The sequence below is a fragment of the Gossypium arboreum genome, chromosome 4 (assembly GCF_025698485.1).
Source record: "Gossypium arboreum isolate Shixiya-1 chromosome 4, ASM2569848v2, whole genome shotgun sequence".
In the NCBI taxonomy this organism is placed as follows: Eukaryota; Viridiplantae; Streptophyta; class Magnoliopsida; order Malvales; family Malvaceae; genus Gossypium; species Gossypium arboreum.
This window is the reverse complement of record NC_069073.1, coordinates 13,124,402-13,151,265: the sequence shown is the minus strand read 5'-3', so window position 1 is coordinate 13,151,265 and position 26,864 is coordinate 13,124,402. Positions and strand designations below refer to the sequence as shown.

At 36.0% G+C, this 26,864-nt stretch overlaps 2 non-coding genes across 2 annotated transcripts; both read left to right on the top strand.

Annotated features, from left to right (window-relative positions):
* The first annotated feature begins 9,994 nt into the window (after window positions 1–9,994).
* Window positions 9,995–10,105, top strand: LOC128292107 (small nucleolar RNA R71). The gene has a single exon (XR_008282092.1). It is a non-coding gene; the product is annotated as a small nucleolar RNA R71 (small nucleolar RNA).
* Window positions 10,106–19,071: 8,966 nt separating this feature from the next.
* On the top strand, window positions 19,072–19,178 carry LOC128292151 (small nucleolar RNA R71). The gene has a single exon (XR_008282136.1). It is a non-coding gene; the product is annotated as a small nucleolar RNA R71 (small nucleolar RNA).
* Window positions 19,179–26,864: the final 7,686 nt, after the last annotated feature.

The following is a 26,864-nucleotide window of genomic DNA, read 5'->3' as shown; positions in this document are numbered from 1 at the left end:
CTTCTTCCCCAAATTCTTCCAACCATAGCAGCCGGCCACACTACAGCAACCTCCTCCTCATTTTCCCCCTTTCCCGTTTACCCGCACAGCCCTAAAACGCCAACATCAATAGCCCTTTCCAACCATTCCCACTGAGCACTGTACGGTTTTGCCCACCCCACCACCATCACAGCGTTACCGAGCTCCTACTGCCACTTTGATAGATTTATCCGAGTGCTTCACTTGCTTTGAGCAGCAGTGCTTCGAGTGATTCGACAGCATCGACGCCACTCTCCGACAGATTTGCCACCACGTCCATATCTCTTCTCCAGCCCCACCAGCTCACGACTCTGATGATGAGGACCTTTGAGTCCCTTTTATTATTTTATTATTTTTATTTTTCTTTATTTATTTTTTATGACTTATGTTTTATGTTTTAAACTCTGGTTATCTTTATGGTTATTATTGAATTATCCCTTAATTATCTTCCACAGTGGTGTTTATTTTCTTATTAGTAGCTCAGAATCTTGCCTTTCATTAGCCTTACCTACAATTCTCGCACTCTCTAATCCGAGGATTTCATCCACAAACTCAGGGCAGTTTCACTTCTCTCCCTCTCTTTTGATATTATATTTATATTGCTATTATATATCTTTATACATTAAGGATAATGTACATCTTAAGTGTGGGGAGGTTATTTACGTGATTATCAGAAATCCCTGAATTTTTATCTTGTTCTCAAATAATTTTCTCATATCATTATTGGAGTAAATTTTGATTGATCTATGATTTTTATTGATATGTTCTAAATTAAATCATAGGTAATTATGCATTGATTGTTTAAACTTTAAGATATTATAGAATCAAGTATGATAAGTTGAAATTTTTTAGAATTAAAATTGCTAGGTTGTTTACCTGGATTGAGGTATTATCTTGAAGTTTTGAATTTACAGGATTGACATCAAATACCCATAATTTTTGTGAGATTTTAAGCCTTTTAAGAGCATATATCTTTCTTGCTTACTGATTTTATTGATTATGAGTGTGTCAACATTGAATTGTTATTCTAGAACTTGCATCGATTATACATGTCAAGACCACACCTTTGATTTGATATACTAAAATGATAAAGGCACTTAGGTTTTAACCTATTTACCCCATAAAAAAACCTACCTTCATAATTAACCCTTAATGAACCTCTTTGAGCTTAACAAACTATTTTTTGTTAAATTTAACCTAAATTTTAACCCATATATCATACTTTTTGATTCGTTGAGAATTTTTCCTAATTTATTGAGTCCCTTTTTGTCGAGATTTGATTTGGTTAATTGCCTAACCACTTTCTTTCATTCGAATCTTATAATTTTCTCTAATAAAATTACTTATTCTTATTCATAAAAAAAAAACATACATATTGGTAGTAATTATTTGTTTTTGAGCTTAAGTATTTAATTTCATATTCTGAGATGAAGCTCATGTTTATTCAAGTGATTAGTTATTTTTTCAGTTAGGTAATTTATCAAGTTAATCTCGATTCTAATTGTTTCTTTTTCAGCCTTTATCCATACTTTAACCCAAAGCCCCGTTACAACCCTTCAAAGACCATTTGATTTGTGTATCTTCTCATTTATAGTGGTGGAGATTTGATTTTCATGCAAGCCTATGGTAATAACTTTTCATATTTGACTAATGAGTGCTTAATCATTGAACCTTAAACACATTGAGTAATTTGAGTGAACCTTTAGTGAGGATGTCAACCATTGTCAATTTGGAATTAAAGATAATTACTTAGATAAAGGGGGATGCCTATTGATTCGTGATATTCGCGACAGGTTTTAAAAATTTATAATTAATCATTCTTGAAACTAACTATTATCACGATGAAGGCAAGTGTACCTATCGAACAGTAGTATAGTTTTAGCAAGACCGGATTTTCGAACCCAAAGGAACCAAGAGCACTAGTAATTACTTTCTTTTTATTATCTAGCCTAAAATTTAAGGGATTCGTTTATCTAAACTAATTAACAAAACTAAGGGTGCATAGAAAGAAAATTGGGGAAAATACTCTTTAGAAAATTCGATTGATTAAAACAATACCCAAGAAAAAATCCACCTAGACTTCACTTGTTATTTGACTCTGAATCAGACGATTTATTCATTTGACTTGATCCGTAGAAATACCTAAGTTATATTATTATCTCTCTCAAGACTAATAATGTCTAAACCTAGGTTGATTAATTGAAATCTCTTTCTAATTAACGCCCTAGTGTTGAATTAACTCGATCTATGGATCCCCTCATTAGGTTTCACCCTCATCTGGTAAAATCTTGTCACCCTATCTCTAGGCGTGCAATCAACTACGCTTAATTATGACAAATTTACTCTTAGACATGGACTTTTTCTCCTCTGAATAAGCGCATTGACTCGAATCAATATCCTGGAATATTAAGACAAGAATTAAGAACATATAATTAAGAACAAGTCAAATATTTATCATACAATTCAGATAATAATAACAAGATCCGTCTTAGGTTTCATTCCCCTTAGGTATTTAGGGGGTTTAGTTCATAATTATAAAAGAAAACATCTCAACAGTATAAAGATAACAAAACATAAAGAAAACCCAAAACTCCTGAAGGAAATTGAAGGGAGATCTTCAGTCTTGACGATGAATCTGGCTTCTGAGATGGATCAATCGGCTTCCCTTGAGTAATTCCTGGCCTCCTGCTCTGTGTGTATGTTCTAAGTGTATCCTTAGGTGTTTAAATAGGCTTTAGAATACCTAAGAGCCCTCAAAAGTGGCATTTTCTGAATAGAACTATACTTACGCTCGACCGGGACACGTCCGTGTGCGATTGCTCCAACCCGTGGTCAAGGTTGTTAAATACGCACGGACGTGTAGTCTACCCATGTAAGTCGTGCTTCGATCCTACCAAATGGATACGACCATGTGGCTTACCCATGTGAGGAAGTCCAGGCCGTGTTGATTTCCCATGTGGGTCTATTTTCTCCGTTTTTGGCCCATTTCTCGCTCTTTTTACTCTTCTATGCTCACCTAAGTATACAATACGAAGAATTAGGAGCATCGAATTAACCAAATCTAAGGAGAAACCATCCATAAATGTGCAAATCATAGGATAAAAGTATGTATAAAATACGGTTTATCAAATACCCCCACACTTAGGCGTTTGCTTGTCCTCAAGCAAAATCCTCAACTCACAATCAAAATAAATTCTTCTCAATTTATAATCCCTATCAATAATATCTCAAAATAATCCATAAGTAATCATACATTGGAAATTCAACTAAAAGTACATCAAAGTTTCAAACATTCCAAGTTGAGCATTTTATCACGAAAACATAGGTGTCCCTCCTCATCTAAGTAATCACCTTTGATCAAAATATCACAGAGTTTAACATCCTCACTAAAGATTCACTCAAATCACTCGAGGTGTTTAAGGACATCAAATAAAGCACTCATTAGTCAATATGAAAAGTTATTACCATAGGCTTGCATGAAAATCAAATCTCCACCACTATATATTGAGATGATACATCAATCAAAAAGGTCTTTAGAGGGTTGTAACATGGCTTTGGTTAGGGGGTGTGGTCACAAGCTGAAAGAAAAGGTTAGAATCGAGATTGAATTGAAAAAAATCACCTAACTAGAAAAATAACTAATTATCAGTTGAATACAAGTGAGCTTCTTCTCAGAAATGATGAATTACTACTAATATGTATATAAGTATTGTTGTTTTTTTCTAAAACAAGTCAAATAACATAGAAATTAATTATTGCAACGAAGAATAAAACATAGCTAAGCAATTAATTCAAATCAAATCTCGACAAAAAATAGGGATCAAATTAGGGGATTTCAACAATAATGGGTTATGGGTTAATATTGAGGGTAAATCAATTAATGGCTTGTTAGGCTCAAAGGGGTTCACTAAGGGTTAATTATGAAGGTGGGCTTTTGAGGAGTGAGTGGGTTAAACCTAAGTGCCTTTATCATCTCGATGTATCAAATCAAATGGTGTAGTCTTGACATGCATAATCAAGCAAGTTCTAGAATAACAAATCAATATTGACACACTCATTATTAATAATAACAGTGAGCATGTAAGAAATAATATATGCTCTAAAGGCTCAAGATCTCACAGAAATTATGGCTTTTTGATGTTAACCCTGTGAATTTTAACTCGAGGTAATACCTAATCTTGGGGAAACAACCTAAAAATTTTTAATTCTCAAAAATCAACTTATCCTGCTTGACTCTCTAATTCCTTAAAGTTTAAACAATCAGTACATGAATGCCTATGTTTTAATTCAAGACATATCAATAAAAATCATAACTTAATCAAAATTCATTCTAATAGTGGTATGAGAAGATCACATGAGAACAAGACCAAATTCAGGGATTTCTGATAATGATATAAAAGACCCCCCACACTTAAGATGTACATTGCCCTCAATGTACAAAGATAGATATATTGACAAATATAGATATATAATCATAAGATAGGGAGAGAAGTGAAACTTTCTGAATGATGAATGAACTCCTTGAATTGGAGTTATGGAAAATAATCAGCCAAGGCAATGATGAGAGTGGAGGAGGATACTCCGGTGGTGGTAGAGGTTGGGTTTTACAACCACAGTGTCCAGCGAAGAGGTTATCGTGGTGGTCGGGAAGGACTTGGCAGTCGTGGAGAACCTTTTCCAATAGAGTTGCAAGTTCTTAAGTAATAGTGAGCTTTGAAGCTCCTTATAACTACGATAGAATTAGAAACTTTTTAGGAAAGAAGCATAATTACTCGTAAAGACATAGCCGAATAAAAATTATAAAATCTCAAGATAAAATAGTATTAAAAGGAAATAAAAAGTAATTTAAAAATATAAAGATAAAAATAAAATAAATAATAGGTGTTTATAAAGAAATTGAGGCATGCCCATGTGCCCTCATTTCAGCCCGTGCATTTCGTGGTTTTCAAAATTGGGCTCATTGGTGCATACTGCCATGTTGCGCGGCTGTGTCAATCTTTATTTGCTTCTCTCACGCCCTTGTATGTAGGCGGAAGCTCGTGTTATTTTGATAGGCTCGACCACAGTAGGTGGGCACGGTCATGTCACACGCCCGTATTAATTTGGCAAGATTGCCTACGGCCATGTTGCACGGCCGTGGCAACTTATCGGATCTCGTGTTGGGGAAACGTTTTTGCTCTATTTTCACACGACCGTATCACACGACCGTGTTGCCTCCTGTGGTATGTGCACGGCCTACGGCACGCCCGTGTGTCTGGCCGTGTGGTTCTGGAAATCCTGTGTTTAGTGACTCAGTTAGTGAATTAAATGTTAAAGACTAAAATTTAAAGAAGTTAACACCGTTAGTGCTCGGATTGCCTCCCGAGAAGTACTTATTTATAGTCTAAGCTGAACTCTACCTTGTGGGTATATTTAGGCAACTTCGTGGAGTCGTAGCTCCTCTTTATCGTCTTTGAGATTCTCACCATTATAAATTTTGAGACGATGTCTATTTACCTTAAAAGTGCCTTGTGATGGATGACTTACCTCTATTGTGCCATATGGAAACACAGTTTGAACTACGAAAAGACTTGACCGTCGTGATTTAAGCTTTCCAGGAAACAATTTGATCCTTGAGTTATATAACAGGACAAGATCTCCAACTTCAAATTGCCTTCGTTGCTTCAAACGGGTGTCGTGGCGGTGCTTCGTCGCTTCCTTGTATAGGTACGAATTTTCATATGCATTTGCTCGCCACTCATCTAACTTGTTCAACTGTATCAACCTGTTTTCACCTGCAAGTTTGGGGTCAAGGTTTAGAAATTTTATAGTCCAGAATGCCTTGTGTTCTAACTCAAACAGTAGATGACAACTTTTTCGATAAACAAGTCTGTAAGGTGATGTTCCTATGGGAGTCTTAAAAGTAGTTCTATAAGCCCATAAAGCATCATCTACTTTCATTGCCCAATCCTTCCTGTTTAATTCTACTGTCTTTTCTAGCATACGTTTAAGCTCTCAGTTCGCTACTTCGACTTGGCCACCAGTTTGAGGGTGATAAGGGGTAGTTGTTCTGTGATGATTTCTTAAGGGTCTTGTCAAATTGGGCGTTACAAAAATGAGTACCCCTATCACTGATAATTGCTCTAGGTGTACCAAATTGAGAGAAAAGTTTCTTAAGGAATCGTACTACTACTCTAGCATCATTAGTAGGTAAAGCTTGGGCTTCAACCCATTTGGACATATAATCAACAGCTACCGAGATGTATTTATTCCCGAACGAACTAGGGAATGGACCCATGAAGTCGATACCCCAAACGTCAAATATTTCACATGAGAGCATATATGTCTGAGGCATTTCATCATGTTTGGATATATTACTTGTCCTTTGACATTTGTCACAAGAAGTAACATACCTGTTGGCGTCTTTGAATAGAGTGGGCCAATAAAAACCTGATTTGAAGACGTTATGTACGGTCTTATTTCCACCGTAATGTCCTCCAGTCGGTCCTGAGTGGCAATGTTCCAAGATTTTCAATGCTTCTGTCCTTATAACACATCTCCTAATGATTTGATCTACACATTTATGGAAAAGAAAAGGTTCTTCCCAAAAGTAGTTTTTCACATCAATGAAGAATCGCTTCTTTTGCTGATGTGTCAACCCTTTTGGGATAATATTAGCAGCTAAAAAATTTGCAATATCTGCAAACCAAGGTGCCTCAGACTCAGATATAGCAAAAAATTATTCTTCAGGGAATGAATCATTTATTTCAATGTCATTTGGTTCTTTGGTACTTGAGTTTTCAAGCATGGAGAGATAGTCAGCCGCGAGATTTTCAGCTCCTTTCTTATCCTTAATCTCCAAGTCAAATTCCTACAATAATAAGATCTATCAAATGAGTCGAGGTTTTGCATCAGTTTTAGTCAAAAGGTGGCGAAGAGTGAAATGGTTAGTATAAACGACAACTTTAGACAATATTAAATATGACCTAAATTTATCGAATGCAAAAAACATAGCTAGCAGCTCTTTCTCCGTAGTGGTGTAGTTTTCTTGTGCTGCTGTCAAAGTTCTGCTAGCATAATAGATAAGTTGAAAATGTTTATCTTTTCGCTGTCCCAAAACTGCACCTATTGCAAGATCACTCGCATCGCACATTAGTTCAAAATGTGAATTCCAATCAGGTGCAATTATAATTGGAGCTTTAGTCAGTTTATCCTTTAAAGTATTCAATGCTTCTAAACACTCCTGATCAAAATTAAAACACACATCTTTTTCTAGTAATTTAGTCAAAGGCTTAGCAATTTTAGAAAAGTCTTTAATAAATCTTCTATAAAACCCAGCATGTCCTAAAAAGCTTCTAATAGCCTTAACCGAATTAGGGGGAGGTAGTTTTTCAATGGTTTCAATTTTAGAATTATCAACTTCAATCCCTTTACTAGAAATTTTATGTCCTAACACAATACCTTCTTGAACCATAAAGTGACATTTTTCCCAGTTAAGCACAAGGTTTGTTTCCTCACATCTTATTAACACTCGTTTTAAATTTTTAAGGCAAAGATGGAAAGAGTTATCGAAAATCGAGAAATCATCCATAAATACCTCCATGACGTCTTCTATGAGTTCTTCAAAAATGGCCGTCATGCAGCGCTGAAAAGTAGCAAGAGCATTACATAATCCAAAAGGCATTCTACGATAAGCAAACATACCGTATGGACATCTAAATGTCGTCTTTTCTTGATCTTCATGAGTTATTGGGATTTGGAAATAGCCAGAGAGTCTGTCTAAAAAGTAGTAGTACATGTGCCCTGACAATCTTTCCAACATTTGGTCAATGAATGGAAGGGGGAAGTGATCTTTTCTCGTGGCATCATTTAGCTTCCTATAATCAATGCACACTCTCTAACCTGTGACTATCCTTGTTGGGATTAATTCATTTTTCTTATTGGCTACAATAGTCATGCTTCCTTTCTTAGGAACAACCTGCACTGGACTCACCTAAGAACTGTCAGAAATAGGATAAATAATTCCAACATCTAGGAGTTTAATTACCTCAGCTTTAACAACTTCCTTCATGTTGGGGTTCAGTCATCTTTGGGCTTGCACGCATGGTTTATATTCATCTTCCATTAAAATTTTGTGGGTGCAAAAAGAAGGGCTGATCCCTTTAATGTCAAAAATTTTCCAAGCTATGGCCCTTTTATGCTCTCTTAATACTTGGAATAATTCCTCTTTCTCTTTGGGTTACAAGTTGGATGCAATAATTACCGGTAATGTAGAATTATTTCCAAGGAATGCATATTCCAAGTGATTCGACAATTGTTTAAGTTCCAGTTTGGGAGGTTCTTCAATAGAGGGTTTTTGCTGAAGTTCAGCTTTTACCTTAATTCCCTCATATTCTGCTAGTTTTGGGAAGGTTTCATTGGAGTTTAGTTTGGTTCTTATCTTAGAATCATTATCTACCCCCTCTCCTTGGGTGAGGCACAGTTCCATCGTGTCCTTGTGTACAATTTCCTGAAAAGAATCTTGAGTAGCATGATCAATAGAGTCGATAAAATAACATGAGTCATCCTGTTCCCTAGAAAATCTCATGGCATCATAAATTTTAAAAATAATCTCTTCGTCACCTACTCTAAGTACCAATTTACCATCACCCATATCAATTATAGCCCTAGCAGTGGCTAAAAATGGCCGACCTAAGATTAAAGGCACCTCAACATCTTCATCCATGTCAAGCACAACAAAATCAACAGGGAATATAAGTTTATCTACTTTTACAAGTACGTCCTCTATAATTCCCCTAGGATATTTAACAGATCTATTAGCTAATTGAATACTCATCCTAGTGGGTTTAGGTTCCCCAAGACCAAGTTGTTTAAACATTTTTTATGGTATCAAATTAACGCTGGCGCCTAAATCAGCTAGTGCTTTATCAACATTCAAACTACCAATTAAGCAGGGAATAGTAAAACTTCTTAGATCTTTCAGTTTGGTTGGCAGTTTATTTTGGAGTACGGCTGAGCACTCCTCATGAAGTTCCACTGTAGATAAGTCTTCAAACTTCCTTTTATTTGTTAGAAGCTCCTTTAAAAATTTTGCATATGTAGGCATCTGTGATATAGCTTCAAAAAAATGTAAGTTAATATGCAGTTGTTTAAAAAGTTCAAGAAATTTACCCAATTGTGCATCCATGCGGTCTTTCTTCAACTTTCTTGGGTATGGGATTGGTGATTTATATTCTTTTGGCATTATATTGTCATTGTTTTCATGTTCGACCTCCTTTCTATTAGCTTTTTGTGGTGGTTTCTTTTCAGATTCAGCTAACACTTTCCCACTCCTTAGTGTAACTGCTTTCATGTGCTCTTTTGGGTTGGGTTCAGTGTTACTAGGTAGACTTCCTAGTGGTCTTTCAGAAAATAGTTTGGCGAGTTGTCCTATCTGAGTTTCGAGTCCTTGGATCGTCACTTGTTGATTCTTAAGTGATGTCTCAGTATTCTAAAAATGAGTTTCTGACACTGAGATGAATTTTGTTAGCATCTCCTCAAGGTTCGACTTTTTCTCTTGTTGGTAGGGTGGTTGTTGGTAGCTTGGAGGTGGTGGTCTCTGATTCCCTTGGCCTCCCCATGAGAAATTTGGGTGGTTCCTCCATCCTGCATTTTAAGTATTACTATAAGGATTATTTTGAGATTGAAGGTTATTACCCATATAATTTAATTGCTCATTCTCCATGTTGTGGCCATAAGGTGGGTATTCTGAATTGCTCGATCCTCCTCCATTTGCTTCGCATTGCATTACTGGGTGAACGTTAAAAATGCCTGCTACTTTCGTCAGCTTTGTCCTCATGACTTGCCACTGATAGTATTCAGTGACGTCTCTTCTATGAGTTCATAAGCATTCTCAGGTGTCTTATTATTGATAGTTCCTCTAGCAGCTATGTCAATCATCTGTCTAGTCAAAGGATTCAGGCCATTGTGAAATGTTTGAACCTGTAGCCAGAGTGGTAACCCATGGTGAGGGCATTTTCTTAAAAGGTCCTTGTATCTCTCCCATGCATCATAGAGTGTTTCTAAATCTATCTGCACAAAAGAAGAAATATCATTACGTAATTCGGCTGTTTTAGTCGGCCAAAAATATTTTAATAGAATTTTTTGGTCATTTGTTCCCAAGTAGTGATTGACCCTCGTGGTAACGAGTTCAACCATTGTTTAGCCTTATTCCTCAACGAAAAGGGAAACAACTGAAGGTGAATGGCATCATAAAAAATGCCATTGATTTTAAGAGTGTCGCAAAACTCTAAGAAATTCGCCAAATGAGCGTTTGGGTCCTCGTCCTGCAAACCATCAAACTGTGCAAACTATTGGATCATTTGAATGGTGTTAGGTTTCTGTTCAAAATTATTTGCAGCAATAGTAGGCCTAACTATGCTCAATTCAGTTCCTGTTAAAGAAGGTTTAGCATAATCATACATAGTACGTAGAGTAGGATTTTGATTAGTAGCAATCGTAGGAGGTAGCGGATTTTCTTGGTTTTCAGCCATCTCCTCGGCTGTAGTGTGAATATCGTCCTCTTGCTCTTCCTCTATGTATCTTAGGCTTCGCCTTATTTCTCTTCAGTTTTTGTGAACTATGCGATTGATCTCACTATCAAACAGTAATGGTCCCGATGAGTTTCTTCTAGTCATACACTATAAAAACCTGCCAAGAGCGAATAAAAGAAAAATTAGAAAAGAAAATAAAAATTTAAATTGCAAATAAAGTAAAATGGCTAAAGTAATAAAAATTGAGTGTTCCTAATATCTTAGTTCCCTGGCAACGATGCCAAAAACTTGATTCGCGATATTCGCGATAGGTTTTAAAAATTTATAATTAATCGTTCTTGAAACTAACTATTATCACGATGAAGGCAAGTGTACCTATCGAACAGTAGTATAGCTTTAACAAGACCAGGTCATCGAACCCAAAGGAACCAAGAGTACTAGTAATTACTTTATTTTTATTATCTAGCCTAAAAATTAAGGGATTCATTTATCTAAACTAATTAACTAAACTACGGGTGCACAGAAAGAAAATTGAGGAAAATACTTTTTAGAAAATTCAATTGGTTAAGACAATACCCAAGGAAAAATCCACCTAGACTTCACTTGTTATTTGACTCTGAATCAGACGATTTATTCATTTGACTTGATCCCTAGAAATCCTTAAGTTATATTAGTATCTCTCTCGAGACTAATAACGTCTAACCCTAGGTTGATTAATTAAAATCTCTTTTAATTAACACCCTAGTGTTGCATTAACTCGATTTATGGATCCCCTTATTAGGTTTCACCCTAATCCAGAAAAATCTTGTCACCCTATCTCTAGGTGTGCAATCAACTCTGCTTAATTATGACAAATTTACTCATAGACAAGGACTGTTGCTCCTCTGAATATGCGCATTAACTTGAATCAATATCCTGGAATATTAAGACAAGAATTAAGAACAAGTCAAATATTTATCATACAATTCAGATAATAATAACAAGATCTGTCTTAGGTTTCATTCCCCTTAGGTATTTAGGGCTTTTTAGTTCATAATTATAAAAGAAAACATCTCAAAAGTATAAAGATAACAAAACATAAAGAAAACCCAAAACTCCTGAAGGAAATTGAAGGGAGATCTTCAGTCTTGATGATGAATCCGGCTTCTGAGATGGATCAATCGGCTTCCCTTGAGTAATTCCTTGCCTCATACTCTGTGTGTGTGTTTTAAGTGCCTCTTCAGGTGTTTAAATAGGCTTTGGAATGCCTAAGATCCCTCAAAAGTGGCCTTTTCTGAATAGGACTATACTTGGGCTCGACAGGGACACGCCCGTGTGCGATTGCTCCAGTCCATGGTCAAGGCTATTAAATAGGCACGGGCGTGTAGTTTACCTGTGTAAGTCATGCTTCGATCCTGCCAAATGGACACGATCGTCTGGCTTACCCATGTGAGGAAGTCCAGGCCGTGTTGATTTTCTATGTAGGTCCATTTTCTCCATTTTCAGCCCATTTCTCGCTTTTTTTACTCTCTTATGCTCACCTAAGTATAAAACATGAAATTAATGAATTAGGAGCATCGAATTCACCAAATCTAAGGAGAAACCATCCATAAATGTGCTAAGCATGGGATAAAAATATGTATAAATTACGATTTATCACCTATAATTTTATGATTAAAATGCTCAACTTTGATTATTTGAAACTTTAATGTTCTTTTAGTTAAATTTTCAATGTATGATTACGTGTGAATTATTTAGAACATTATTGATGAGAATTATAAGTTGAGAAAAATTTATTTTGATTGTGAGTTGAGGATTTTGCCTGAGGACAAGCAAATGCTTAAGTGTAGGGATATTTGATAAACTGTAAATTATACATATTTTTATCCCATACTTGGCATACTTATAAATGATTTTGCTTTGGTTTTAGTGAATTTGATGCTCCTAATCCTTTAATTTCATGTTTTTATACTCAGGAGAGTTTAGGATAGCAAAAAGAGTGAGAAACGGGCTAAAAACGGACAAATTGGGCTTAAAATAGTGTTGCACACGGCCTAGGCACTTCCACACAAGTAGACCACACTCCCGTGTAAGGCACACGGGCAGATCACACTCCCGTGTGTCATGGCCATGTCGACTAGAAACCAACTCAGAATTACACGCGGTTTAAGCACTTGCACACTGGCGTGGCACACGGCCGTGTCCCTGTCGAGCCCAAGTCTAGTTCTACTCAGAAAAGGCCACTTTTGAGGGTTTAAAAGCATTCTAAAGCCTATATAAACACCCTAGAAGAGGATTAGAGGGGACACACGGAGTTGGAGGCATACTCGAGAATAGCCATCTGAAGCACCTCGGAGCCAGGATCTACATCAAGATTGAAGATTTGCATCCAATTTCCTAGAAGTTCTTTGGGTTTCTTTATGTTTTGTTGTTTTCCAAACTTTGAGATGTTTTCTATTAATATTATAAACTAAACTCCCTAAATACCTAAGGGAGATGAAACCTAAGATGAATCTTATTACTCTTTGATTTATATGATAAATACTTGTTCTTATTCTTAATTGTGAGTTTTAATTCTTACTTTAGTATTCTAGGATATTAATTCAGGTTCTTGATGTGCTTATCAGTGGAGCAAAAGTCCCTGTTTAATAGTAGATCATTCATAATTAAGCGGAGTTGGCAATCCTAGAGATAGGACGACATAAATCTACCAGATTAGAGTCAAATCTAATAAGGGAATCCATAGATCGAGTTAATGCGACAATAGGTGTTTTAATTAGAAAGATATTTTGATTAATCAACCTAAAGTCAGTTTTTTTTAGTCTCGAAGGGGATAATAACATAAATCAGGGATTTCTACGGAATAAGTCAAGTGAATAAATCGTCTAAGGCAAAGGTAATAAGTGAAGTCTAGGTGGATTCTTTCTTGGGTATTGTCTTCTCCATTGGTTTTTCTAAAGTATTTTCCAACTTTCATCTCTGTCGTAATCTTAGTTAAATTAGAAAATTAGTTTAATTTAAAAACATCCTTTAATTCTTAAGCTAGATAATAAAAAGATAGTAATTACTAGTACTTTTAGTCCTCGTGGATACGATATTTTCGGTCTTACCATAACTATACTACTGTTCGATAGGTGCGCTTGCCTTAAGTCAAATTTTTAGTTAGTTTCAGACCATCACATCACACGGCCATGTGTGCTTTCATTCGCTTCTCCCACACCCGTGCGAGTTCCAACATGCCCGTGTTCTATAGTCAGGATTGCCTACGGCTTTTGCAAACGGTCGTGGGTTATACCCCTTTTCCATTCTGACTTGTTGCCAATTTCAAAGTGTGTGCTCAGGTTCCCACATGGCCTCAGGCACGCCCATGTTTCATGACCCTGTAGGTTACACGGCCGTATCACACGGCCATGGTGATTTAATGCATTTCGTGCCTCTGCCAATTTTTGGGAAATTGAAGTGCAATTTTACCACGGCCTTAGGAACCCCCGTGTCCCTCAGTCGTGTGGTTCGCACGGCCGTATCGCACGGCCGTGGCTAGTTATCGTAGCCCCTATGTCACTTTGACTTGGGAAAATGTTTGTCCTATTTTAACACGACCTTGGACACGCCCGTGTGTCCAGGCTGTGCTCGCCATTGTCGGATGCCAATACTAAAGCTTTAAGAGTTTACACGGTTCAAAGCATGCCCATGTCTCCAACCCATCGTGAGCACACGGCCTAGGACACGCCCGTGTGTCAAGCCGTGTGTGTCAGAAATATCTGCATTTAAACTATGAAAAATGAAAGAAAAATAAACTTATTTAGTGGGTTTAGTGCTCGGGTTACCTCCCGAAGAGCGCTTATTTAAAGTCTAAGCTTGACTTTACCTTGTGGGAATATTTAGGCAGGTCCGCAGAGCCGTAGCTCCTCTCTATAATCTTTAAAATCCTCACTATTATAAAGTTTAAGATGATGTCCATTTACCTTGAAGGTGTCATGGATAATTGGATGACTTACCTCTACTGTGCCATATGGAAAAATGGTTTGGACTATGAATGGACCTAACATTATGATTTTAACTTCCCAAGAAATAATTTGAGCATTGAGTTCTATAGCAGGATAAGATCCCTGGCTTCAAATTACTTATGTTGCTTTAAACGGGCATCATGGCAGTGCTTCGTTGCTTCCTTGTATAATCGTGAATTCTCATATGTATTAGCTCGCCATTCATTTAGCTCATTCAACTGCATCAACATTTTCTCACCTGCAAGTTTGAGATCAAAGTTTAGAAACTTTATAGCCCAAAATGCTTTTTGTTCTAGTTCAAATGGTAAATAACAACTTTTCCCATAAACAAGTCTATAAGGAGATGTTCCTATGGGGGGTCTTAAAAACAGTTCTATAGGCCCATAAAGCATCATCTACTTTCATTACCCAATCCTTCCTATTTGACTCTACAGTCTTTTCTAGGATACGTTTACTTCGACTTGTCCACTAGTTTGAGGATGGTAAGGGGTAGCTGTTCTGTGGTAAACTCCATATTTCTTAAGGGTTTTATCAAATTGAGCATTACAAAAATGAGTACCCCTATCACTGATAATTGCTCTAAGTGTTCCAAATCGAGAGAAGAGTTTCTTAAGGAACCTTACCACCACTCTAGCATCATTAGTAGGTAAAGCTTAAGCTTCCACCCATTTGGACATATAATCAATGACTACTAAGATGTATTTATTCCCAAATGATCTAGGGAATGGACCCATAAAATCAATACTCCATACATCAAATATTTCACAAGAAAGTATATACATTTGAGGCATTTCGTCATGTTTAGAGATATTACCTATTTGTTGGCATTTATAACAAGAAGTAACAAACCTGTTGGCGTCTTTAAATAGTGTGGGCCAATAAAAATCTGATTCGAGCGCTTTATGTGCGGTCCTAGTCCCACTGTAATGTCCTTCAGTCCGTCCTGAGTGGCAATGTTCCAAGATTTTAATTGCTTCTGACTTTGTAACGCATCTTCTAATGACTTGATCTGTACATATACGGAAAAGAAAAGGATCTTCCCAGAAGTATTTTTTAACATCAGTAAAGAATCGCTTCTTTTGCTGATGTGTCAACCTTTTTGGTGTAACATTAACAGCTAAATAATTCGCAGTGTCCGCAAACCATGGTACCTCAAAGTTAGATATAGCAAAGAGCTGTTCTTCAGGGAATGATTCATTTATCTCATGTTCATCAAGCTCCTTAAGATTTGGGTTTTCTATTCTAGACAAATGATCTGCTGCACGATTCTCTGCTCCCTTTTTATCTTGAATTTCTAAATCGAATTCCTACAACAATAATATCCATCTAATTAGTCGAGGTTTTGCATCTGATTTAGAAAGGAGATATCAAAGAGCTGAATGGTTAGTGTATACGACAACTTTAGATAATATTAAATATGGTTTAAATTTATCGAATGCAAAAACCATAACCAATAATTCTTTCTCAGTCATCATATAGTTTTCTTGTATGGCTGTCAATGTCTTGCTAGCATAATAGATCGGTTGAAAATACTTGTCTCTTCGCTGTCCAAGAACCGCACCTATTGCAAAATCACTCGCATCACACATTAGTTCAAAGGGTAAATTCCAAACAGGTGCAACTCCAATCGGAGCTTTAATTAATTTATCTTTTAGAGTGTTAAATGCTTCTAAACATTCCTGATTGAAATTAAAAGACACATCCTTTTCTAGTAAGTTTGTTAAAGGCTTAGCTATTTTAGAAAAATCCTTAATAAATCTTCTATAAAATCCAGCATGTCCTAAAAAGCTTCGAATAGCCTTAACTGTACTAGAGGGAGGTAGTTTCTCAATAGTTTCAATTTTCGATTTGTCAACCTCGATCCCTTTACTAGAAATTTTGTGGTCTAACACAATCCCTTCACGAACCATGAAATGACATTTTTCCCAATTTAGTACAAGGTTTGTTTCCTCACATCTCATTAGGACTCGTTTTAAATATTTAAGGCAAAGATGGAAAGAGTTACCAAATACCGAGAAGTCGTCCATAAATACCTCCATAATGTATTCTACAAGTTCATAAAAATTGGCCAACATGCATCGTTGAAAAGTAGTAGGAGCATTACATAATCCAAAAGGCATTCGTCAATAAGCAAACGTACCGTATGGACATGTAAATGTCATTTTCTCTTGGTCCTCATGAGCTATTGAGATTTGGAAGTAACCAGAGAGTCTATCTAGGAAGCAATAATACATATGCCCAGATAATCTTTCCAACATTTGATCAATGAATGGTAAAGGAAAGTGATATATTCTCGTGGCATCATTCAACTTCCTATAGTCGATGCAAACTCTCCATCCCATGATTGTACGTGTTGGGATCAATTCGTTCTTCTCATTAGCCACAACAGTCATGCCTCCTTTCTTAGGGACAACCTGCACAAGACTCACCCAAGAACTGTTAGAAATATGATAAATAACTCCAGCATCTAGAAGTTTAATTACCTCTACTTTTATGACTTCTTTCATGTTAGGATTCAGTCGTATTTGAGCTTGCACACATGTTTATATTCATCTTTCATTAAAATTTTATGTGTGTAAAAAAGAAGGACTGATCCCTCTTATGTCAGAAATCTTCAAAGCTATAGCTCTTTTAGGCTCCTTCAATAGTTGAAATAACTCGTCCTTTTTGGTTGGTTGTAAATCTGAAGCAATAATCACTGGTAATGTGAAATTATTTCCAAGAAACACATATTCTAGGTGATTTGGTAGTTGCTTTAATTTCAATTTAGGAGGTTCCTCAACAGAGGGTTTTAATTTTAATTCATTGTTTACCTCAATACCCTCATAATTTTTCTGCCTTAGTGAAGACTCATTTAATTCAGCTTTTGTCTTACCTAATATAGAATCATCGTCATTTACCTCCTCTTCTTGTATAAGATACAGTTCCAACGTATCCTTACGAATGATTTCTTGTAACGAATCTTGAGTAGCATGATCAATAGAATCAATAAAATAACAGGAGTCATCTTGTTCTCTAGAAAATATCATGGCATCATAAATTTTGAAAATAGTCATTTCGCCACCTACCCTAAGCACAAATTTACTGTCACCCACATCAATAACAGCCCTAGCAGTGGCTAAAAATGGGAGACCTAAAATTAAAGGCACCTCAACATCCTCATCTATGTCAAGCACAAAAAAATCAACAGGAAATATAAATTTATCTACTTTTACTAGTACATCTTCAATAATACCCCTAGGATATTTAATAGATCTATCAGCTAGTTGAATACTCATCCTAGTAGGTCTTGGTTCCCCAATGCCAAGTTGCTTGAACATTTTGTAAGGCATCAAATTTTTGCTAGCACCTAAATCAGCTAGTGCCTTCTCAACATTTAAACTACCAATTAAGCAGGGAATAGTAAAACTTCCTAGATCTTTCAGTTTGGTTTACAGTTTATTTTGGAGTATGGCTGAGCACTTTTTGTTCAGTTCTACTGTAGGCAGCTCTTCAAACTTCCTTTTATTTGTTAGAAGCTTCTTAAAAAATTTTGCATATGTAGGCATCTGCGAGATAGCTTTAACAAAAGGTAAGTTAATATGCAACTATTTAAAAAGTTAAAGAAATTTACCGAACTGTGCATCCATGCGGTCTTTCGTCAACCTTTCTAGATATAGGATTGGTGGTTTATATTCCTTTAGCACTGATTTTTCACTGATTCCCTTAGCACTGATTTTTCACTGATTTTGGGTTTTACCTTCTCATCCTCTTTCCTATCAGCTTCTTGTGGCAGCTTTTTTTCAGATTCAGTTAACACTTTCCTACTCCTTAGGGTAACTGCTTTCACATGCTCTTTTGGGTTGGGTTCGGTGTTACTAGGCAGGCTCCCTTGTGGTCTCTATGGAATCATCTTAGCCAACTGTCCTATTTGATTCTCAAGCCCTTGAATCGATGCTTGTTTATTTTTAAGTGTAGTTTCAGTGTTTTGAAAATGGGTTTCCGCCACTGAAATAAACTTCGTCATCATCTCTTCAAGGTTCAACTTTTTCTCTTGCTGGTAAGGCTGTTGTTGGAAACTTGGAGGGGGTGGTGGTCTCTGATTTCCTTGGCCTCTCCATGAGAAGTTTGGGTGGTTCCTCCAACCTGCATTATAAGTGTTACTATAAGGATTACTTTGAGGTCAAGGATTATTACCCATGTAATTTATTTGCTCGTTCTCCATACTGGGGACGAAGGGTAAATATTTTGAATTGCCCATTTCGCCTCCACTCGTGTCACACTGAATCACTGGATGAACCTACGTAGAACTATATAGACCGTCAATCTTTTTATTCAAGAGTTCTACCTGGTTTAATAACATGGTGACTGCATCTAGGTTGAAAACACCGACTGATTTCGTTGGTTTTGTTCTGATGACTTGCCACTCATAGTTATTTAGTGACATCTCTTTAATGAACTCAAAAGCCTCATCAGGTGTTTTGTTATTTATGGTTCCACCGACTGCTGCATCGATCATCTGTCTAGTTGAAGGGTTCAAACCATTGTGGAAAGTTTGAACCTGTAGCCATAAAGGTAACCCATGGTGAGGGCACCTTCTCAATAAATCCTTGTATCTCTCCCATGCATCGTATAGTTTTTCTAAATCCATCTACACAAAAGAAGAGATATCATTCCTCAATTTAGCCATTGAAAAATGTTTGAGTAAAAATTTTTGGTCATTTGTTCCCAAGTAGTGATTGATCCTCGTGGTAAAGAATTTAACCATTGTTTAGCCTTATTCCTTAATGAAAAGGGAAACAACCAAAGGCGAACGGCATCGTTAGAAATGCCATTGATCTTAAAGGTGTCGCAGAATTCCAGAAAATTTGCTAAATGATTGTTTGGATCCTCGTCCTGAAAATCATCAAACTGAACAAACTGTTGTATCATTTGAATAGTGTTAGGTTTTAGTTCAAAATTATTTGCAGCAACAACAGGTCAAACAATACTCGATTTAGTTCTTGTTAAAGTAGGCTTAGTATAATCATACATAGTACGAGGAGCAAGATTCTGATTTACTAGATTTGCAGCAACCACAGGGGGTAGCGGATTATTCTGATTATCAGCCATCTCCTTGGTTGTAGTATGGATATCGTCCTCTCGCTCTTCCTCTATGTATTGTAGGCTTCACCTTATTTCTCTTCAGTTTTTACGAGCTGTGCTCTCAATCTCACTGTCAAAAAGCAATGTCCTGACGGGTTCCTCCTAGTCATAAATTAGACACACCTGTCAGAAGCAAACAAAAGAAAAATTAGAAAAGAAAAATTAAACTAAAAGGAAAAAGTAAATTGTAATAAAAGTAAAAATGGCTAAAGTAATAAAATCAAATGTTCTTAATATCTTAGTCCCCGGCAACGGTGCCAAAAACTTGATGGTCACTAAACTAACTAAAAATTTGACTAAGGCAGGCGCACCTATCGAACAGTAGTATAGTTGTGGTAAGACCAAAAATATCGTATCCACAATGACTAAAAAAAGTACTAGTACTTACTATCTTTTTATTATCTAGCCTAAGAAATAAAAGGATGTTTTTAACTAAAATTAACTATTTAATTAACTAAGAACACGATAAAAATAAAAGTTGGAGAATACTGTTGGAAAACCTATGGAAAAGACAATACCCAAGGAAGAATCCACCTAGACTTCACTTATTACTTCTGAATTAGACGATTTATTCACTTGATTTAATCCGTTAAAATCCCTGATTTATGTTAATATCTCTCTCGAGACTAAAAACAATTTACTCTAGGTTGATAAATCTCTTTCTAATTAAAACCCCTATTGTCGCATTAACTTGATCTATGAATTCCCTTATTAGATTTTACTTTAATCCGGTAGATTTACGTCATTCTATGTCTAGGATTGCATTCGACTCTGCTTAATTATGCTATATCTACTCTTAAACAAGAATTTTTGCTCCACTGAGTAAGCACATCAGACTTGAGTTAATATTTTGAAATATTAAAGCAAGAACTAAGAACACATAATTAAGAATAAGAACAAGTATTTATCATATAATTCAAATAGTAATAAGATCTATCTTAAGTTTCATCTCCCTTAGGTATTTAGGGAGTTTAGTTCATAACGATGGGGGAAAACATCTCAAAATTTGGAAAACAACAAAACATAAAGAAACCCAAAGAACTTCTAAGGAAATTGAATGGAGATCTTCAATCTTGAAGTAGATCCTGCTTTCGAGTTGATTCTGATGATTGTCTTTGAGCATTCTCTGCCTTCTACTCTCTGTGTCTCTCCCTTAATCCTCTTCTAGGGTGTTTATATAGACTTTAGAATGCCCAAAATAGCCCAAATTAGCCTTTTCCGAATAGAATTAGACTTGGGCTAGACAAGGACACGGTCGTGTGCCACGCCTGTGTGAAGGTGCTTAGGTTGTGTGCAATTCTGACGTGGTTTAATGTCGACACGGTCATGACACACGGATGTGTGGCCTGCCCGTATAGAACACTGAAAACAGCCTATTTTGTCCATTTTTGGCTCGTTTCTTGCTCTTTTCACTTTCCTATGCTCTCCTGAGTATAAAACATGAAATTAAAAGATTAGGAGCATCGAATTCAATAAAACTAATGATAAATCATCCACAAGCATGGGATAAAAATATGTATATATTATGGTTTATTAGTTTATCTCATGTTATATGTTGTTTGGATTGCCTGGGAATGCCTTGATTGTGTTTTGGAACTTTTAGGTATCATATGGTTGAGATTAAGAAATGACATGTATGTTGTGTGTTAGGCATAAATGTTTATACATGCATTTGACCATTTAGGTAACTTTTGGAAGTGATATTGGTATGATTTTGAATGGCTAGTTGTATGCTTTTAAGTGGTCAAGTGAATGTATGGATAGTGCATACTATGGACTTGGAATTGGTTAGTCATGAATGCTTATTTATGTCATGATTGCATGTACATTGTTTGGCTTAGGTTGGTACCACATTGAGTGAGAAATATAACTTGGAAAATGGCCTATTTTTGTCTATACAGGCATAGACATGGGTGTGTATCTCAGCTGTGTATGACACACAGCCAAGTGGCATGGTCGTCTGTGCCCTGATACATTTGAAAAACAAGTCAGTAGCTTCACACGGCCTAGTACACAGGCATGTGGCTTGGCCATGTGGCACAAGTCAATATACCCTCAAGTTTTCACACGATCTAGTACACGGCCTGGCACACGGGTGTGTGAGGCCCTTTCGAAGGGTACATGGCCAGGTATATGGACGTCTGGTCTGGCCATGTGACCCAAGTCAATGACTTACACGCGGTCAGAGACGGGGTCAGACACGGGTTGGGACACGATCATGAGATCCCATTTCAAATGTCCACACGGCCTGTGACATGGGCTTGTCTCTTGCCATGTGAGACACACAGCCTAGCCACACGAGCGTGTGTCCCCTACACTTTGAAAAAATTTCATGTTTTTCTAAGAATCACCTAAGTACTCGGTTTAGTCCTGAACCACTTCTAATGCTTGTTTTAGGCCTTGAGGGTTAATGTTAAGGACTATATGATTAAACTTGAATAACTTTTATTTGGATATGAGAAATGAATATGAAATGTATGATTATTTAATTGATAAGTCTGGTAATGCTCTGTAACCCTATTCCAGCAACGAATACGGGGTAAGGGTATTATATTTATTGGTATCAGAGCTACGGTCTAGCTATACATGCCATTGTTAACCTGTAATAGTGTGATATCTTCTGACAGTTTTAAATCATGTTTTCATATAGCAATAGATTCCAATCGAGCAGACTTCGATGATGTAGAAAGTAATGTGCCAGCCTCCGTTCATGGAGTAGCGTCGTCTGGATCGAGACCCGTATCTGAGGGTCGTGGAGGAGAGGCCAAGGAAGCCTTTTTCCAAATGATAAATGAGTGGTTCACTGAGTTTTTCTGAACAAATCTAGTTGCTCAGCAACCTCCACCCCTAACTATTCCCCAATTGATTTCGATAGCTTCTCAAGTCCTGGAACCCGTACATTTAAGCAAATCGCCTGTGCATAAAATTTGAAAGTTTGGGCTGAAGAGTTTAAAGCTACAGCTGATGATGATTCAGAGATAACCGAGTTTTGGCTTGAGAATATGATTCGGGTTTTTGATGATTTGTCTTGCACACTTTCTAAGTGTGTTAAATGTGTTGTGTCTCTTCTAAGAGATTCAGCTTATCAGTGGTAGAATACATTGATATCTGTTTTACCGAGAGAGTGGGTCATGTGGGAATTCTTTCAGACTGAGTTAAGGAAAAAGTACATAATTCAACGATTTCTCAATAAAAAATGCAAGGAATTTCTAGAGTTGAAATAGGGTCGTATGAAAGTAACTGAGTATGAAAGAGAATTAGTGAGACTGAGTAAGTATGCCCGAGAGTGCATCTCAACTGAAGAAATTATGTGTAAACAGTTTGAAGACGGGTTGAATGAATACATTAAGCTTCGAGTAGGAATTCTTGAACTGGAAAAATTCGTTGTGTTAGTTGATAGAGCACACAAAGCCAAGGAGCTTAGCAAAGAAAAGAGAAGAGCTGATTGTGAGTCTACAGATTTGAGAAAGAGATCAATGGGTAAATCATACCATTCATCGTCAAAGAAATCAAGGGATTCTTATAACTATTCGACTACTTTAGTGGGGTATTCTAACAGAGATCATGGGAAGCAACACAAGAGTCCAAAAGCTTAAGTCACTTCAGTATTGAGCGTTGGTAGTGTCAAAGACAACATACCTGAGTGTCAACAATGTGGAAGACGACATTTTGGAGATTGTTGGATGAATAATAAAGCCTGTTTCAGATGTTGCTCACAAGAGCATTTTATTCGTGATTGTCTCGAGTTGCTTGAGAAAGACAAAATTCCGACTACAAGGCTAAGTAATACAGTTGCCAGAGGGAAACCACCTCGAAATACTGGAAATGTGAATAGTAGCAAAGGTGCAACAAAGGATTCAACTGTGAGATCTAAGGCTCGAGCACTAGCCAGAGCTTACACTATTCGTGCTCGCGAGGATGCATCGGCACCAGATGTTATCATCGATACTTTTTCTCTTTATGACACTAATGTAAGTGCTTTGATTGATCCTGGATTGACCTATTCATATGTCTGTACGAATTTAGTGTCTAGTAATAATTTGTCTGTTGAGTCAACTGAATTTGTGGTTAAAGTATCGAACACCTTAGGCCAGTATGTTCTAGTTGATAAAGTTTGTAAGAATTGTCTTTTGATGACTCGAGGTTATTGTTTTTCGGCCGATTTAATGCTTTTACTGTTTGATGAATTTGATGTAGTCTTGGGTATGGATTGGTTAACTCTACATAATGCTGTTGTAAACTGTAGACAAAAGACTATTGAGTTGAAATGTCAGAATAGTGAAATTCTTTGTATTGAATCTGATGAGTCGAATAGGTTGCCTATTGTGATATTGGCTATGTTTGCGTAGAAATATGTAAGAAAGGGTTGTAATGCTTACCTTGCTTACGTACTTGATGAAAAGGTGTCTGAATTGAAGATTGAATCAGTACCAGTGGTTTGTGGATATCCAGATGTTTTTCCAGAGGAGTTACTCGGGTTACCACCGATGAAACGACTCGATAGTCGGGTAATCAGAAAGTGCATTTTCGGGTTACCGTTTTGGTAAAATGAATTTATAAATACTTATTAAAAATATTTACGAAGTTTATTGTGTGATTAATTAGGATTTGGCTAGGTGAATTTGTTTGAATTAAGGTCAATTAGGTATAAGGATTAAATTGAATGAAGTGTAAAAGCTTAATTATAGGATAGAGAAAAGTAAAGGGACTAAATAAATAAATAAACCATATGTAACACTTATATAGTAAAAAGTAAATACAAGTGTATGGTAAGTGTAAAATACATGTGGAAAAATATTATACATATGTATAAAATACTAATATATATATATATACTTAATATTTAAGAATATAATATAATATTATATTATTATAATAATTAAAGTAAATAAAAGAAACAAAAGATAGGAAAAGAAACAAAATTGGGAATGAAACAGGGGAAAGAAGAAGAAGAAAGAAAGAAAGAAAGAAAAAAAAAAGGGAAAAACTAGGGTTTTAAGGTTCAAGCTTAAATTTGGTAAGTCAAATTAGTCATTTTTCTTGAAATTTTTATGTTTTTAGAATCCTAGAGTAAAATACTACTTGATTTATATTGAAAATTTGAAAGTTAGTGAATTTTTAGATGATGTTTATGTTGAATAAATTGAAGAATTAGGGGTTAAATTGATAGGATTTCAAGTTAGAAGTGAAAAAGGGATTGAATTGTAAAATAAATAATAAATTTTAAGTAATAGGGACTAAATTGAGAGAATTTTGAAATTAGAGATTTATGGTGAAATTAGAGTGTTAAATTTAGTTTCAAGGAGTAGTTGAATGAAAATAAAGAATAATATTTTGAAGAAAATAAGGTTAGATTTGATTAAGGATTAAATTGGAATTTATGTAAAAGTTGAATATAAATTGAAATATTCAATGTGAAATTGTGTGTATTGATGATTTTTAATTGTTTCAACTCCGTAGCTAATGTTGTGCCAGAGATCTCGGCTAAGAAAGGAAAAGAGAAATTTGACGAGGAGTGACTCAGGAAGTTATGGTTTGTATTTCTATAATCCGAATCTAGCAATTATTATTTATTATATTTTAATTTAATGATTGTGGTAAGTGAATAAGGTAAGTAAATAGCATAATGAGATTGAATTGAATGAATGTGGATTTGTGATTAATATGTGATTATTTGAATTGAAATGTATGTTGCTTAGAAATTGAAAATGTGATTGAAAAACCCTATTAACTATATCGAGCTAAGTCAGATATAGTTGGCATGCCATAGGATTAGAAGTGTTTAGGGATACTTCGACTACGAGTCGATGAGACACTGGGTGTCATATTATTACTTCAGATAAATTCGATAAGGTACTAGTACCAACTTACTTCGGCATGGCCGATGAGACACTGGGTGTCAATCTAATACTTCGAATTATCTGATAAGGCACTGGATGCCATAGTGATGTGTTCTAGTTGAATCCATGTATCCGCCAAAGTCTGAGCTGTGTTAATAGGGGTAAATGAATGAATTGATAATAAGTTTGATATTGATTGACATTGTATGTGAAATGGAATGGATAATGAATTGAATTGTACAAGTGAGAAACATGAATCATGGAATTCATGAAAAGGAAATAGATATTGAAAAATGAATATGAAATCATAGTTGAGAAAAGCTATTGAGATAGTTATTGATGAAAATTGAATGCGTGATAATGATTTATATATGAATTTATTTGATTAATATATGTAAAATAATTATATTATTATATTAATTAGGTTTTAGATTGATGAATTTGGCATGTATTAAAGGTATTTGAATGTGTTTTGAATAGGTTGAATGATTGGTTTTTGTTTTGCTTGTGGTTCAAAGTTTGCAGGTTTGGTATATTTGATGTTAAAGGCTCATTTTGAGTTCACACGGCTTGGCACACGGGCGTGTGACCAGACCGTGTGATACACATGACTTATACATGGGCATGCTAGTAGGCTGTGTGTCCTCTATAATTTAAAGATTCAAAACAGAATGCCTAGGAATTTCCACATGGGCAGAGACACGGGTGTGTGTCTCATCCGTGTGAGGCACACGACCTAGCACATGGGCATGTGTTCTGGCTGTGTGAAAACTACATTTAATTTTTGTTTAAGTCAGAGAGTTACATGGGGTTAAACACAGCCTGAAGCATGGGCGTGTTTAGGGTCACACGAGCATGTCCCTGAACCACACGGGCGTGTGAGCTCTGTACTTAGGAAAAATTTTGAAATTTCACGAAAATTTTTTTAAACTTCTGATTAAGTCCTAATTTATTTCTGACACGTGATTTGAGCCTCGAAGGCTCAATAAAGGGACACTATGACTAAATTATGATGCGTATATTGTAATATTATATAATAGTTCGTATTTTTTCTGAAATGTCTGGTAATACTCCGTAACCCTGTTTCGGTGATGGAAAAGGGTTATGGGGTGTTACATTTAGTGGTATCAAAGCTATTCAGGTTTAGTCGATTCTCAGATTAAATCAAGATCGGAACTAAGTCTAGAGGTGCATGCCATAATTGAGCCGATTAAGTCGAGATTGGATGCAAATATATTTGTTTGTTTCTGTTTTATAGTTAAAGATGTCGAAAGAATATATTGCTGATACTGATCAAGAAATGTATACTGGAGATGATAAATCACATGAAAGGTATTGAGGGCTTGTTTTAGGCCTTGAGGGCTCTTGTTAAAAACTATATGATT